The 13,034-nt window shown below is 38.9% G+C and overlaps 1 long non-coding RNA gene across 1 annotated transcript in view; it reads left to right on the top strand.

Annotated features, from left to right (window-relative positions):
- Positions 1-539: 539 nt before the first annotated feature.
- Positions 540-13,034, top strand: part of LOC147818642 (uncharacterized) — a 27,159-nt gene continuing 14,664 nt past the window's right edge. The window contains exons 1-2 of the long non-coding RNA XR_015437794.1: positions 540-879; positions 9,169-9,337. This is a non-coding gene — a long non-coding RNA (uncharacterized LOC147818642). The remainder of the gene's footprint in view (positions 880-9,168; positions 9,338-13,034) is intronic.

The raw sequence follows: 13,034 nt of genomic DNA, 5'->3' as shown, positions 1-13,034 counted from the left end.
AGTATTAGTTCATCTATTCCAGGGTTGCATGTTGGCTAACATGTATTGCACAAACAAGCAAAAAATGACTGATTTCTAATCAAATGAAGTAACAAATTAGATGGAGAGAGATAAGGCAGTGTGGCAAGTGAAGACAATTATGAGTCCAAGCAGCTTAAAATCTATAGGACAACATAGACAGGTTAAATTACTGTTTTTGTGAAAGTGTGTGGTGACTTTGAACAGGGAAATATTTTTGGTTTTTAAAAAAGGGTCTTACTTTTTTAACTATTTCTTTGGGGATCCTTTCCATAAGGTTGTCAGACAATCTTAGCCTGTCAGTGGCAAAATAATAAGCACTTTTAATGGGCCGTATGTGCCTTTGTCATCTAAATCTAAAGCTGGTACACCCTGCATAAAAAAGCTGCACATTAAAACAAAAAACTTCCTATCATTTCTTATTATTTCTTACGCCACTGAAATCAACTGGCCAAAACAGACTAATGGACAGAAAGACCAACGTCACTTGTACTGAAAGTTCAAAGTTCAAATGAGCGCGGGGCAGGGTTGCCGCAGGTAGCAAGGAAGAGACTAGCTAGCTAGCTAGCTAGCTAGCGTCAGCCCTTGAGATTTTATTTAAAATACAAAAATGACAAAACAAATCTGTCTGTGCAAGTTTTTTAAGCGGTCACGCATCTAGAAAGAGGAGCAACAGAAAGCTGCAGTAAGAAAAGAGGCATATCTCGGAAAAGGGAAATCTCGGACTTAGACTCGGACACTCCTCCAACCTCCAGTTTCCCTGACCGGAAACAGACTGCTCTAGCCACGAAGTTCGGGCTGCCGCTGTTGGATCTATCAGCAATAGACGAACGTGTATGTCAGCCTAAATTCCTGCAACAGGTGAGTTTGTTTGTTTAAACCATATACATGCATTGTAAAAATAGAAGCTGCTTAGCATAAAAATGTTATGGTTGTGTGGTTAGCCTTGCTATTAGCATCTGATGTGATAAAAGTGTGTAAAAGAGTGTCCAGTGCTGCAGATGTTCAGTGAGTAGACGATACAGTTACACAACTGTTAATGCTAACGGTGGCTGTGTAGCAATAGCAAAACTTATGAGACTCTCCTCCTGTAAAAAAAAAAACAAAAAAAAAAAAACAGCCCTAAGGTCGTTTGTGCAGCAGGTCATTGTGACCCAATGTTAAATTTTGCTGTTAGGCTACATCTAGTAATTATGACAGGAGCAAAGGGAAAAGTGCGGTGATGTAATATTAAAGATTAAACTCTGCGTTGGGAAGAGGTTCCGGTGGGTGGATGGATGAGTCAATAACACACATTAATATGACACAGGAGAATGGAGTTTGATTCACATGCAAAACCAGCAGTTTATGTTGTGTCTTTTATCCATGAGCTTTCAACAAAGTTTTTCACGTTGTTATTATTGTAACCATGACAACAAAGATTGGCTAATGTTGAGGAAGTACTTATTAGAGCCCATATCATGATCTTTTCCTAAACCTTACCAAGCCACCAGCATTTATTATAGTCACCACAGCGACGATCAGTATTGGCTCTCAGTACAGTTGCTGTTCATTATGGTAACCATGAAAACCAAGGTCTGATTCCCATGCCACCTGTATGGGTGTTGTTTCAGGAGACATTCCTATGGGTCGTGGTTGAGGTTGGGGGAGTTGTGGAAGTTACAAATAGCTTCTTTAAAAATCGAAAACTGAAATATCGACGAAACAGTGAAGGGGTATGAATATTTTCTGACGCCATAGTAGTAAATACATTTTCCGAAGATATTTAATAAGTGGGTAACGGCCATTTATTGATATCCAACTACATTCGTGATCGTGGAAATAATCACTTGACTGATTTAAATCACTCTGTGCAGATCAGTTCAAAGATTCGAAGTCACAGACTCTCGCAAGTACAAACATCAGCAACTGACTTAATCATTCACACAGCCCGGTTTTAATAACAAGCTTTGCTCTTCATAATGAAGTCAGACAGTTCTGACCTTATTATCCCACTGAAATTAGAAATTTAATTGCATAAATTTTTCAGCTGCTGGAGTCAAGGAGGCATGGTGCCACAAATCTATTATCGCAGATTCTTCTTCTCATAAGCTCCTTTCAGGCGTGATGCCATGTGGCAACAAATGACTCCCATTTGGGGTGAATGCTGATGAAGCTGCAGCGCTGGTCCTCTGTCTCCATCAGAAGTAGTAATCAGGAGGTGGTTGTTTGTGACGGCAGACAGCCATTCTGCTGGCACCATTTATAACAGCAGCACACGAGGCTGCACACTCTGATCCGTTTTTCAGTGAACATGACACAAAGGTGAGTCAGAGAAGAACATGAGACTTAAAAACACCTTTATAGGAAAACTAAAGGTTACTCCAAATTGGGTTTTATTTTTGTAGTTTTGCCACCATTTATTTTTAGGACATACTTGGAAAAAAAAAAAAAAAACCCCACAGCCACAGAAGTGTTTTTACTGTCTATAACTAGGAAACTGACTTTGAGTTGTGAAAGAGGTGTTTTCCGTTATACTTTAATCGAAGTGAGAGCACCTGTAATGTCGCTGATAATCAATTTCCGTTACATCGACAAAAACTAGATGAAAAATGTTCGTTCATGCTCTACTTTTCATGACAAAACTAAATAAAAAGTAACTTTTGAAAACGAAAACTAAAGAGCTGTAGCTCCTCATCAGTAAAATAGTATCATTCACCACCAAAATATTGTTCAGAAGTTGATTTTCTTTTCTCCAGACATAAATCAGTCCTACTCAGAATGGCTCTTGCGATTGGATCACATCAGCAGCAGCGCCCGTCGACATGTTGACGTTCTGTCCCATTAGTAGTCATAACTAAATTGGGTTCAAGCTTTGTGAAGCTTTGTGACTGTAGCTTACACGGTTGTGATGCTATCACGGTGAAAAAAATCTGTCCACAGACAGACACCCATAGAAACACCTGCCAAAGTTGTCAAAACCATCTCTGGGGTAGTTCCCCCTACAGTTGGTGTCTCCAGAACCACCTTTTGCCATGATAATACACACACACACACACACACACACACACACACAGACTCACAAGGTGAAAATAACAAGTCAACAAAAAGTGTGAGCTATGACTAGTAAATTGACTTTGAGAAGTAAAATCTGTGGAGCTCTCCTCTACACATTTATTTTGAAAGGCTATTCATTGCTGCTTTTCCCTGTTCACATCATTTACTCAGTGCCTGCTCTATTAAAGCCTCAGTGACTGGATGCAGAACGGCGGGGAAATAAGCGGCAACGATTGCCTGCATTTACACTGAAAAGGTCAGGCCAGTTTTTATTGAATTTACCCTTTTTTTTCCCTCAACAATGTCTCCGGTGACTGTAACACACAGCGCTGCTCCTTCAGCACACCAACTGCTATAATCAACATCAAATCACTTTACCAATAAGTTTTCTGCAGTTCCACCAAGTTTGTATAAAGTCAATGATTTTTTTCTGCCCGCTAGCTACTAGAGAGTAAAAACCCAGAAAATTAAAGAATGAGATGTGATTCATGCTTTTTTTTTTACACCATTAACTTTGGCACATGTTAGAATATCAGCACTGGAGGACAAGAGGTGGAAGGGTACGTTCAGCCAGTGGGTGTAATTTTCTTTTTGTTTTGCGACTGACATTTTCTAAATCTTTTGGAGTCATTAACAGCACCTGCACCTTGGCCTAAAAGCTTTCAGGTTGGTGCTTAAAACACAAAGTGGGCTGTATTTTAACGGCACTTGATGATACTTTTCCTGATTACATGATGTCTCTGAACTGTCCGATAATGCTGCCGCTTGATTTCTGGTCTGCCTTGTTCTGAAAGGCCACACTCGAAGGTGGAGTGAATAGTCAGCCATGATAGAGAAGGGGGAGACGTGATCATTTAAGTATAGGGATAACACTACACATTTTTAGACAGTCTCATAATGTTGCATTCAGTTGTTCACATGAAGAGCGACTGAAATTGCTGTTAGAAAACGGAGGATCAAAGGTGTCTCTGCTCAAGGTATCGGCAGCCTTAAGTTGAAGTATCAGAATTGGTTTTACTAGATGGTTTTATCAATTTCTTAGATATTAATTTCACTTGATTAGCCAAAAATAGACAGCTGATTATTTAATCCATAAAAGTTTCTCAACTAATTTTCAATATATCAATACAAAATGACATGTTTACATGACTGAACATTTGAATCCATTAATCCCACGCTTGCTCTAGTGTGTCATCAGGCTTATCTCGACTTCAGTTCAGAGACTATAAAGGACATGAAGTTTGAAAGACATCTAATGAAAGATGCTATCAAGTTGAATTGAGGCCTGAGTCTTCTGAAACAAAGTACTTCTCAGATTGCCAAACCACATTTCAAACCTTCTTTCTAAGGGGACAATTTTGATCAGACACCTTTTTATAACGTGGTTTGCCAGGTGTGCAGAGAGGTGTTAAAGTGTGCCGGGTGTAAAACTTCTCGCTGGATTTATTTTTTTTAATTCAGTGCCTTTAAAGAGAGACTGTTCAGAAATGTGTGTTATTATCCCCATTTGAACGATTCATTACATCAAGACAACAAAGACTTGCAAAAGCCACAGAGTACTTAGAGAGAGATCAGGAGGGCAGTGTGATGCAGCCAGAACGATTCAGTTTGGGGACAGGTAGTATAAAATTTTATGCCTTGAGGCTCATTTGTTTCTGCCATTACTAAACCTTTTATAGTAAGTGTGGGGTCCAGCTTCTTTGAAATTTCACCAACATTGAGGACTCTCTCTACTTCTAGCCAGTTTTTATCTTTCATTATTAGTCAGTAAACTTCATGGACATGCAGAATTAAATTTCTGGAGTGGCCTTTTCACTTCACAATTTGTCATTTTACCAGAGAAAGAAAAAAGGTGACTTTCCTGCTTTGATGGGCACTTCAGAACGCATTAACTTTGTTCCAGGGACATGAGATCAATCAGTCTCTGCTGTGAGAGTACTTAACAGCAGCAAGTTGGACATACTTTAACTTGGTGCATTAAAAACCTGTTCCATTTGCAATGCAGGCACCAAAAATGTACCATCATTCTCTCACATTCTCCCTATAAGTTCAATAGTTCAAAGGGGAACACTTCAGATAAATAATTCAGACCCCTCCAGAGAACAGCATCTCTGGCTGGTGATGCTGTGCTGATGTGAAGCACAGAGCTCTTCATTTATGATCTATAGGAGATTTGAGGTTTGAGTAGCCCGTGACTTTTTCTTCTTTCTGTTTGTGATAACACAATATGGCTGCACCCGGTGTCATTGCCATGGTGACCTTGATGTTGCAGACAACAATGGCAATCAGGTAGGCGTTGATGCCCTGCAGCAAACATTTCTCCTGAGTGTTTAAGTCTGTTTTCAGTATCTAATCATTTGTTGTTCCTCTCCCTTCACACCTCTGACTGAAGTGTCTGCTGTCATTTTTTTTCTCTAAACACAGTGTTTTATTTACCTTTTTTGCATTTTCATTGACAGTTTTCACAAACTTAATTTGAAGCATGTGTTTGAAAAGCCCTGAACATTTCCATCCAGGGTAAACCTACTTTGTACTTTCTGATTAGAAAAATCAGTTCAGAGAAAATAATATTCTTGTATATTCAGAAAATCTTTCATGATGTTGTCATCTTCTCCATCTTTTCTTCTCCACCTATTCTTCAAATCCTTTTGATAGGATTTTTTTTAATCAACTTCAAACTGGTCCGCTGCATGAGATGAGGAAACAGAGCAAAACGCAGGAAAACAAGGCTGCAATGCAGTTGATTTGCTGTTTAAAGTCTGAAGCTGCATTTGGCAGGATTTTCCTTTTACACCCGTCTTATCAGCAGAACTCACAAAGTTGGTCTGGGACAGAGAAAAGCAGCAGTTTTCCACTAATTGAGATAGTGTTTGTTGCCCACAAGAAATTCTCATTGACGAGGGGAGAAATCCTTAAGCTCAATATAAAATCTTCAGTATTTGTCTGTAAAGTATCAGCAACCACTTGTGTTGTTAAATGCTTTCTATGTGCAGTCAACTGGCAACATTTTAGGTAATATCTAAGTATTGAAATTCTTTAATTTCAAAGGCTGAATCCAAGTGTTCATCCTTTAGACGTGCACCGAGCACTCACAGCCATCTTTAGTTATATGTGTCATAATGAATCTGCAGAGTTCACTGTAATTACATTAAATCTGCAAAGGCACTTTGCCATGAGGGGATAAAAGTGCACGATGAGACAGCACTTCACACTTCACTTGTTTCCATGAATATGAAGTGAGGTCTTGACCTATCTCAAAGTAGACTATTTTTCTGAAACAGTATTTACATGGGCCATGTTAGATACAGTGGTGCTTGAGAGTTTGTGAATCCTTTAGAATACTTTAGAATTTTATATATCTATAGATATATATATATATATCTATATATATATATATATATATCTATATATATATATATATATATATATATATCTATATATATAGGCTCACAAACTTTGCAGCACCACTGTATGTACAGGGTCTCCTGCTTTACATAGTATAACAGAGATAGGTAATATACTGTAGTTTATATACAGAGAAAAACCTTCAGCTTTCCATTTACAGAAGCAGTAACATTGCTGATATTATATTGATGTCAGTCCTCAAGGTGAGCACCTTCATAACACAGGTGGTAAAATTTTATTGGAATTATGAAAATTATTATATATTGAAATTATTAGTCGTAAGTACATTCAATACATATATGCAATGTTAAAACCTCGCTACACTAAACCTGTTAAGGGACCCTGGGCAATGATCTGCTCTGGATCCCCACTGATCCCCCACCTACTGCCATTTCCACCTCCGAGTTCCCATTAAATCCACGTCAGGCAGACCTTCTGTGTTGAAACAATACTTAATGGGGAATCTATGAACTGAAATAATAAATGTTTTAAAACAGGATTTTGACACAAATCACCTTCACTAGACTGGGACAAATAATTAGCTAATAATGTTGAACCCTCATTAGTTGTTAATGTACTTTAGTGGTGCAAATAACTCCACACGTTTGTGACAAATGAAATTACCAAAAACCGGTGGAGATGGATCAACATGGGGCCCCTGTCAACACTCTGCCTGGTTGTTAATCCAGTCTTGGGGATCTCCAGTGTAAAATGCTCCAGGAAACTCTGCATGGACAGTAGAAATAAACTACAGCCTACAGATTAGTTGCTCTGCTGCTTTATGAATACGATTATTTATGTTGCTTTTTTTGTATCTTCACATCCAAGTCGCAGTTAATCATGGGTAATTTTGTAAAGTCTACACCCCAAGCAGACTCTCTGGAAGTCCACAGAAAGTCTGCCTGAGGCCCCTTGTGGATTTACATGAATTGTAGATTTGGACAGACCTCTGATTCACTAGGAATGTGTCTGCACTTTTGGATTCAGCCATACAGTCACCACCTGCTGCCATTTTGGGTCACTGACATATGAAGTTGCCAGTGGCAGCTTTAATATCAAGTTAATGGGGTTAGGAGGCTCCATGTTGACCAGCACATTATTAGACAGATACTGTAATCCATCACATGAATATAAAGAGTGTGTTGTCCTCTTTTGTAAATGATGTGCTTCTTTTTACCTCTGGATAAAACTACTTTTCCCTGCAGGTTTGCTGTTGCCAGAATATATTTGTATGTTTGTCGTCCACTGAGCTTTTGGTACAATGTCTAGATGTAATCATCCCAATTGATATCAGAATAAAATGTGATCTTCACAATCTCTCTTCGACCGGGTCTTGCAGATCTACAGATTACCCAAAGAGTGTTTTTTTGTGACAAGTAAATTGGATTTGGTGGAAGCGGGAAAAGGAGGGGGCAGCTTTTCTCACAGTGAAAGTAATTTCTCATATCGTATAGCTCCAGGACCATATGCTGCTGCTGTATGAAAATGATGGAGTCCTTGCTCAGTGGGCATGTCCATATACTTTACTTTTTCCCCGACGAAGTTTCATTGTAAAAATGGCAGAAGGTACAGTCTCATCTTGCCACGCCTCATTATGTTCAGGGAAGCAGCCACAGCGGTGTGGGGAACGTTGGTGTGTGTCCTATGAGGAGCTGTAAAGGAAATAGACCCGACAGAGTCTCTTCGGACAGGACTGCAGTCATAATGACAAAGCTGACACAGGAGAAAGACTTTGTTGTTTTCAGAGAATCCCTCTTGGCTGAAGTGCCGCCTATAAAGTAGCTCTCACTGCCAACCTAAGACAAAATCCTGATAAAATGTCTTTACATTATTGATACGTCTCTTATGCTCTCAAGACTTATTTCACCCTTTCAATCTCTGTCTCTGAAGCTCCTTTTATGTTTCCTTTTATGAACAAACAATGCTGAAAACAGCCCCTTCTGAAACCATGTTCCATTCACCAAGCGGCTGATACACATCTGTCAGATTCATTACACTGATACACATCAAAAAAGCAGAATACAAAATAAATTGTATTATTTGTTTAGTTATCTGGGACAAATTGTAATATGAGTCAATTCCTCTGGCGCTTCTGGATCAGTGCTTTAGCTGAGAAAGACAGCAGGCACAGTTTATATGAGTCACAACTCCAAATTATCAACAAAATCAATAATTCAATAAAACTGCCAATTGTGGCTAGATTAAATGGATTGATTATTCCATTTCAACATGAAGAGCTGCTCTGATTAGTCCATCACTGCTTGTGATTGTTCAATTTAATGTCATACAAAGTTAGTGTTAGAATGAAATATCCAGTGTCTCTCGGCCAATACTAAACTTTAAGTTTAAGTCCAAGAAAAGTTTCTGATGTGCCTGATTAAAAACAAGGAAAAAGGAAAGATTACAGTCTGAAGAAGAAAGCAGTCGATGGCAAAGAAAAACACGGATCACCATTGGTGTGGCTTTTCCTTGTTGGAGAGCGCTGAAAGAAGAAGGGGGACTGAGGGCAGACATGAAGGTCATCTGTAGGCAATGTAATTGTTACATTTACTCTACCAACCTTGTGTAATTACTCTCACTACCAACGGGTGCATACAAAAGTTTCATGCTGCAGGTTTAAGTTAAGTTTAGGTTCAATTGCAGTTAAAGTGTTTAGTTAGTGTGAATCATAGCCCCACTAACTGTATTTATTCCTCCTTTTCTGTTCAGAAGCTGAGAGCCTAAAGTGGTGGGGCTGGTGTCTTCAGGTGGTGGAATCTCCTTTCCTGTGCGCTGTGTGCAACTGGGCAGCCCTGATCTTGGATTTGTGTGCAGATGGGATTCATGGTGACTCCTCTTTAGGATACCTCTCTTCACGCCTTAGCCCACCTCTCCACCAGTAAGCCTTAGCTCTGAACAGTTCCCCTGCCCCTTCTTACTATATGTCTGTCTGGAGTGTATAATGACTCTTTTAGTCCCCATGTTCATGGTGATGAAGGAACATGTCACCCAGTGCAACAGTATGGCTATTTGATGTGTTTTCAATAGTTTTTGAACAAAAATGAAGCTCTATAGCACAGAGGAATAAGATATTGTCAGTTTTGTTGTCTACATGTATATGCAGACTAGAGAATATCAGTATAATAATAATAAACTTTATTTGTATAGCACCTTTCATACAAGAAATGTAGCATAAAGTGCTTTACAACAAACAAATGAAATGCACCAAGTGCATCACAAGGAAAGAGATAAAACTAACATAAAAACATGTTAAAAACATTGATGTAAAATTAAAAATATTAAAAACACAAATGTTAAATGACATGGGATAATAATAAAATAGTAACTAGAAATAATAAATGAAATAAAAAATAATTGAAATATGATCAGTCTTATCCATTAAATCAAGAAATCCACAAACAAAGCTGACAGACTTTGCCTGGTGATGTAGTTTTTCTTCAGTTCTGCTCAACCTCTACTCTTCTCTGTTAACTTGTTGGCCTCTAATTTGAAAATATGACTTTATTTCTGATGTCAATTACTGGCCCATATAACTCAAAGTGAGACAGAATTTGGCCTAAGCCTGTCGCATTTCCTCCCAGCTGCTTTAATAGAAAACCCTCTTAGTGTAGCGGCAGAAGTGCTGCAGGTTGTTGCCGCTCTGCTCAGCCTCTGCAGCTGTCACCACAGGGATCCATTTGATTTCTGTGAGCTCCTCCTCCCCTCGGCTTCCAGCTACACTAATGACATGACTTGGTGTCATTGGCAAAATATTAGAGTGGGCAAACTGCAAAATTCATTTAGCCAACAGTTTTCACTACAGTAGCTTTTATGGTTTTCAACACCCTGCTTATTGACTCTGACACTTTCAAAAGGCCTGAAACAGAGTGATTGACATGTGAATGAAAATATACAACAGTGCATTATTTTGTCATTTATTCAGACAGAGAAAACGCAAATAATAAGTCCCTTTTCATGCTGTTAAATATCATAAATTATGATCCATTCATAAGAAACAAAACAAAACCACACTATAGTGGCAATATATTACTTTTTAGAATTGTATGCATCAAAAAGAGAAGTCACTGCCTTAAATCAGCCTGTTTGGCCATGAGGCAGAAAAGAAAATAGATGTTGGAAATTGCACCCCATCTACTATTGTATGCTGCTAATGTAATTATGCATTTTTGAAATCCATGAGCAGAAAATCAAGTCAGGATTTTAGTATGAGGGGGTGTTTGTAATTGATATAATGGAGCTAGGGGAAATGCTTTGAAATGAGAATGTCAGTCAGAAGAGTAGAGAAAAGTTTTTTTGTGCAATTGCTTCTCAGGTCTTTGTCTTTGTGAGCAGACGCAACACAAAGTGCTGCCGATCTGAGTTACGGCATTATTTTGTAAGGATTTAAGAGGCTAGATTCCCTGAAAATATTAGCCCCTGCTACATCTAAGAGTCCCCTCTACCTCAGAATAACAGGCTCTGTGTTGTACAGCATCCATTTAATAGTGGGCAGCATTAATGAATGTCTCTGTGTATCTGAACATCTTGGGATTACCACCTTCTTAAAACAACAACTAAATCCTTCAGATGAAAAAGTGTATATACTCTCAGTCTGCTTGATTTTTCCAGCTGAGTGATGCTCTCAGATCTGGCAAAGCTCTGTCACACTTAGAGATAGTACGGCTGCATACTGTTTGATGACATAGGAGATGTTCTTGGAAGTCATGAGTCCTGAAGAGATTCTTGAAGATAGAGAGGTATGAGGTTGCTCTGTCATCTGGTGGGAATGACAAGTATGGTTGAGTGTCATCTGCATAGCAGTGATATAAGAAGCCATGTGAGCAGATAATTGGATCCAAGGAGGTGATGTATATTGCTAAGAGAAGGGGTCCCAGTACCAATCCTTGGGGCTCTCCTGTGAGGAGGAGACGGGATAAGGACATTTGTCCTTGCCATGACAATGAAGGACCACCCAGTATTTGCATAGCCCAAAATCACAAATGACAAATTTGTCTCAAAGGGCTTTAAAATCCATGCAACATACAACACCCTGCATTCTTAGTCTGTAGTCTGTTGGTGTTCTGTAGAAATTTTACAACCTGATGACCTCTCCAACTTAATATTTAATGGAAACACAATACTTAATTAAGTTAGTGAGTGTTAATAGTCCTCACAATTATCACCTGTCTGACCTGTGTTGTTGGCAAATATGCGAAAAGGAGGCTTTCCTGCTTAACCAAAAGATGCAAAGCAACATAATGGAGTAAGGAAAGACTGTAACTACAGCTAATGCATGAAAGTCAGATGTGCTCCACATCCACCCCCCACTGCTATAGTTCAGTGTCAGATTCCTCCCTTTGGTAGCAGCAGCATTGCAACATGAGATAGGTTTATTGAATATGATCATCAGTGTATCAAGCTTTAATTATATTCTCCATATGGTATACTTTCTGCCTGGATACATTAAGGACACCCTTTTCCCTGCAGTGGTGTTGGACACAAATAATGACATCCATTACAACTCTGTCTCTTAGAAATGACCTTTATAAACAACACATTTGCAACAACACATATTTCTGAAGGAAATGTGATGTGATTGGATCATGTTTTCTATTAACTTTCTGCCATCTTGCAGTACAATATCCACTTGTTTTGACTCCAGCATTATCAAGCTGTTCATGGTTCATGGTTGGGCATTCACAGTACCAATACGGACATAGATACTTTTACATTTCGATGACTCTAAAAATCCTTCAAATGAAATAATCTCGGAGGGAAAAATCACTCTGTGGTTGAACTGAACAACCCACACTAAAGTCATGGCCTGTGATGAGGGGGCTTAAGTACACATGGTTTCATTTTAAAGAGGTTGGAAACCACTGCACTAGGGTTAAGTGAAGTTAAAGGTTAAGGCTGGTGATATAGATGGGTGACAGATGAAATTAAAAACCTACATAAAGTGTCTTAGTGATGTGTTGGGCCACCATGTGCCACCAGGACACCTTCATTGCTCTTTGGCCCCGATTCAAGTCACTGGACTCTACTGAAAGGATGGACACCATTCTTCAAAACATTTTGGTGTTTTGATGATGGGAGAGCGCTGTCTAACACGTTCGCCAAAAACCTCCCAAACGTTTTCAATTGGGTGGAGATCTGGTGACTGGTGACATTTTGATGCACTAGTGAGTATTTACAGCAGGAAGACAACATATGTGGGACTGACTCAGAAGAAACTACAATGTCCATGGTCATATTGAAGGAACATGTCATACACTGCAAGTGTATGGCTCAGTGATGTGCTTGTAATAGTTTTTTGAATAACAATGAAGCTCTATGGCACCAAGGAATGAGATATATCAGGCTTTGGTTTCCAATATTATCAGCTCTTTGTTGTCTTTTCATGGGATTTATTGAGAAAAATATAAATTATCACCAGACCTATACTTTAAGGATAGGATGGATGTCTGACCAAAGGAGAAACCGAATAACATAATTATCTTAAATGGACTTATTATGGTATTGATTAGCCTATTGAAATCGAGTGGAGGGATGGAGGGATCAAAGAAGGACTGGACAGAGATGAAAAAAGGGTCACA

This window comes from Seriola lalandi, unplaced genomic scaffold (assembly GCF_002814215.2).
Source record: "Seriola lalandi dorsalis isolate HSWRI2012SDOR001 ecotype SW California unplaced genomic scaffold, Sedor1 jcf7180002054544, whole genome shotgun sequence".
Taxonomy (NCBI): Eukaryota; Metazoa; Chordata; class Actinopteri; order Carangiformes; family Carangidae; genus Seriola; species Seriola lalandi.
Note: the sequence above shows the minus strand (reverse complement) of the source record. Positions and strands in the feature narration are given on the sequence as shown.